General features: G+C 33.9%; 2 long non-coding RNA genes across 2 annotated transcripts; both read left to right on the top strand.

The window, feature by feature from the left end:
* Window positions 1-596: 596 nt before the first annotated feature.
* Window positions 597-1,706, top strand: LOC116121909. Its single transcript, XR_004126800.1, has 4 exons — window positions 597-734; window positions 916-986; window positions 1,147-1,381; window positions 1,537-1,706. It is a non-coding gene; the product is annotated as an uncharacterized LOC116121909 (long non-coding RNA).
* A 2-nt stretch (window positions 1,707-1,708) lies between these two features.
* Window positions 1,709-2,727, top strand: LOC116121911. The gene is made up of 2 exons (XR_004126802.1): window positions 1,709-1,882; window positions 2,161-2,727. It is a non-coding gene; the product is annotated as an uncharacterized LOC116121911 (long non-coding RNA).
* Window positions 2,728-4,617: the final 1,890 nt, after the last annotated feature.

Here is a 4,617-nt window from a genome sequence, read left to right as displayed (position 1 = left end):
AAAAATTTACACAAATACATCTCATTTCATGTTAAAGGATTAAAAGTGTAATTTAACAATTTAAACTTTTTACGGATTGAGGTTTCATGTTTGAGTGTCCGAAGAGGAATAAAGATAGACTGACAAACGTATCTTACAAACCTCACATGACATCATTCCTTAGATGAGGAATGGTCATTCCTTGGATGGAACGACCGTTATTTAGATGAGGAATGTTCATTCAATCTAAAGGAACTACCATTCTATGATGGAATGACTATTCTTCCTACAAAACGACCATTCCTTTCTCATGGAATGGTTGTTCCTTATACGATGAACGATCGTTCATTCCTAAGACATGGTCACTCTTTATACGATCAACAGTCGTTCATCACTAACGAACAGTCGTTTATGTCTAATCAAAACCATGAGTTGACGTGATAATACCAATTCACTATCATGTCAGATTTATGAGAGAAAATTTATAAGATTCGTTTTACAACGAAAGTATTCCCGTTAAAAGAGTTGCCCCTCCTCAAACGGTAGAAAGCGTAAACTGTCAAAAGAGTTCCTGTGAGTCAAATTGTTATGCACCTGCTGTACTTGGAGACATTGCTGAGACATTGGGCTCTAAACTCGTGAATTCCAGCGTGGAATTCGGATCCTTGCCAGTCAGGGATGCTCTCGTTAGCCATTCAATTCACAAGAGAGGGGCAGGTGAACAATATCACTTGTAACCGTAGAAACATGCGAATGTGAGTCTCGCTTTCTTCTTCTTTCTCTTTCAGCCTCTATTCTTTTCGTCTTTTGTGCTTCAAATGTTAATTCATGTAGAGATTTATAATCTAAAATATTATTTAGGTATATTTTATAATTGAAGAGAGTTCAATTTCAAATTGTACCTATTCTTGTTAATTTTTCCTCCTTGAACTGCAGAAAGCTTAAATTTTGAGTCTTCAAGGTAGGCTTCCACTGGAGCTGGTGAACCTTCCCTATCTATAAGAAATGTAAGAACAATTTATCATCTTTGGTTAACAGTTTTCGGGAAGGGTGTACCCCATTATTTGTTTTGAGATCTTTATATAATTACTATTTTTCTTCATAATTGTGTTTGTTATGTGTCTTCTCATTAATAGATTTCCAACCCCCTATGTTGAATTGCTTAAGGTACTGTTCATGTGCCTTCAAGAACGGTCATTCCTTAGAAGTGTTACACAAGGTGGATCCGTCTCTTTCATTTCTCCGGTTCTCCCCTTCAGTCTTAGCCTGAATCAAGTGAATCCGACATGAATCAACGCTTTCCCCACCGTTACCTGCTCCTCCAAGGAGTGAAATTTCCCGATCCGGCAACCTTCACTTTGTTTCTCTCAATTTTACTCGCCACAACAGTTCTCCGGTTCCAGTAAGTGCATTTTGACCCCTTTTTTTTTTTTTTTTTTTTTTTTACTCTACTGTGCATTATTGTTTATCTTCAATGTGGTTTCTTTATGTACTGTGTTCTTTCAATGAGAAATTGTCCTACTGTGTTCTTATTAACGGCACGGTTGTATGTTTTAGGTTAACGGCTGACGGAAAGTTCCTGTGGACGGAGGGATTTCAACAGAAGGAGATTCTCCATTTCACTGTGGACAGTAATAAAATTAAAATCACAGCAATTATAAGGAAAGAAGATGGAATCTACTGTGGTGGGAGAAGTGATGGTTTAGTGAGGAAGGATTTTGTTTTAGCTGTTTGCACTTGGTGATAGTACCAGCCATAAAGTATTGGAGGTTCATAGCATGTTTTGTTTGACTTTCCGATAGTTTTATCTGCTCTTTGTCTTGACGCATTGTTTGTGTGGTGGTGAGTCTAAACCATGATTAGAAGCATTATCCTTGAACCTGCCATTGAGCTCATGATCAAAGTATGTATCAGTCTTTGGTCTTCAATGTTTAAATCTATATATGCTCAACTGCAATGTTTATCTTATTGGAAAGGTTCCTATCTAGTTTCATTATGAGCTCTATGTTAGTTCGAATCAATATCCTGTTAACTCTCATTAAAGACCTGTGTTTCCATTTTCAATTGCATATATACCATATGATGATACGATCCATTCTTGCCTCTCTTTGTATTCACATTAGGAATTTCGTTTGCTTTCTTTTGTTTACTATGGTCTCAGATATGCTTTTTGTTTCACAGTTAGAAGTTGCAAGCATGAAGGGACTTTTTGGGTTTTGGTGAATCTGTTATAAGATATCCCAATGTTGAAAGAGATGTTATAGTTGGAGTTTTATAGATTGGAATCTGGCCTGAATCAGAAGGTTTCATTGACGAAGGTTTCATCTTGCTCCCAAGAAGTGAAAAGGTTCTTGTGAAGGTGGCAAAAAATTCACTTGCAACAAGTAATGTGATTTGAACATTGTGATAAGGAGAATTCTTCTTGGGTAGATTTAAGTTTCATGTGAATTAACGCTTAGTTTTTTTTTTCCCTTGTATGTAGTATTGTCTATGTATTCCCACAAAACGGTGCAAAACTTGCAATATTCCGGCGACTTCTGTGTCGTTTTCAATATTTTAGAATTGCAGTGTCGTTGCACTACTCTAATGACCTCTCTGTCATTTTCAAGATTTAAGAATGGCAGAAAACGATGCTATGGCAGCGTTGTTGCACTATCCCAGCGATCTCTGTGTCGGAACAATAAGCAATGTTTGAAGCTTTGGAGCGGTGCAACGTGTGTTGGATTTGGTCAATGCAGATTACATAAGCCATAATATTTCATTGGATAGCCGATTACATCCACCCTGAAATTGACTCCAACTACGACGTGTTCTATTAATGTAGAATGGCGCCGGTGGGTGGCATCGGAAAGTTAGAGTTACAGCGAGCCTACAATGACAAACTGCGGTACAATTTCTGGCGTCGTTCTTCGGCTCCAGTAGTGCATACAAGGCATGAAAGCTAAAGCATGCTGCTATACTAATTATGTAGTGTCTTACTTGTATTGTGTCTATTTCATGCTTCTGCCATGTCCATACCAAATTACATACCGTGCAGAGCTTTTATTAACAACCACATATGTTAATATTCAAATTCCTATCGCTGCAGCAACCATTTGTATTGCTGCAGCGGTCGGTCTTCAACTTCACTCTTGCCATCTTCTCGCCGCAACATTACTTTTTGCATGCCAGGTATCTTCAACTTCTACCAAAGGATTCATACTTCAACAAATATTACAATGATTTAAGATAGTTAAGCTTAACAAAATATAAATATGATCTTTTGTTGTATAGGTTTTAGAATGAGATTTCATCTATATCTGACTAAAATATTACTCTGTATGCTCTTTATTTCTGGTCAAATCAAAATCACACAGTTTTGATCATGCACTTGGAAAATTATATTACAGTGATACCAATGATTGCATTATAGATGTTCCAGATTATCAATCACTCCATATTAATTGTGGGGGCCCAAATGTTACTATAAACAATATCATGTGCGAAGGTGCCAGACATGGAGCCGCATTGAATTGTTTTGCTTCTACTCTTATCAATTCAGTGTGCATAACCCTAGTGAGAGTTCTTTGATTTTACATCATAGTTCTTGAGCTCAATTTACATATGATGAACAACAAAATCAGTATAGATTTTTTTTTTTTTTTTTTTTTTTTTTTTTTTTTTTTTTTTTTGGGGTCCTAACTAACATTTATATTGCGATTGTGAACCATCATAGCTGGGATTTTTGGATTCTGACTAATATGTCGCTAATGCATTTATCATTGTAAAGAAACATTGAAACCTAATACTAAGATTATAGACTTCCATCATTTAATTTGTTAGTATTCTGATATTCTCCTTATTAATTACACCACATTTATGTTATAAAATTTCTCTTGAAATCTCACTTAATACCAAGATCAATATAGACTTCCATCAAATTCTTCGAAAAATTCAAATAATATTTAAACTTCAAAAATTGATATATATATATATATATTTTTTTTTTTTTTGATAGAAAAAGAATCTTTTTTTATTTTTATAATTCATTCCAATAATTAGGTTTTACACATGGAAATAAGATGAGAATAAATTTCGATTAAATTTTAATTTACTTCCTAGTAAATATAAATTATACATTTGCTATTCTAAAAGTACAAAAGCTTTTGGTTCTAGGCTTCAACCCAAAATGTTTTTTAATAACTTAGAAGCCCACAAGATATTTAATTAGTCTTCACTTCTCCTTTTCAAGTGATGAGAGATGTTACAAAATTTTTATTAGATATAAAAAATAAGATTCCATAAAAAAAATAGAAATATGAAAATAGTCCTAAAATGTAAACTAATTACTTAATAAATTTAAAATTCAAACCGAAAGATCATTTCTTGTAACTTTGAACATGAGATGTAATAATCTATGAAGGAATTAAATTTGGTCTATTTAATTACAGTGTTCTTTATAGTAATTTAATTTAAATTAAACTTGTCAAAAGTTATTTAAAAAAAAAAAAAAAAAGTTAAAATGGAGACTATTAAAAAAAAAAAGGGTGAGAACTAAAAATCATGACCCATATTTTATTTATGATTTCCCCACTGCGTGATTATAAAAACCAAAATTTGGTCCAAAGGAAAGAAAATAAAGTTTGCCCAAATTTGGCT

This window comes from Pistacia vera, unplaced genomic scaffold (assembly GCF_008641045.1).
Source record: "Pistacia vera cultivar Batoury unplaced genomic scaffold, PisVer_v2 Contig129, whole genome shotgun sequence".
NCBI lineage: Eukaryota > Viridiplantae > Streptophyta > Magnoliopsida > Sapindales > Anacardiaceae > Pistacia > Pistacia vera.
Note: the sequence above shows the minus strand (reverse complement) of the source record. Positions and strands in the feature narration are given on the sequence as shown.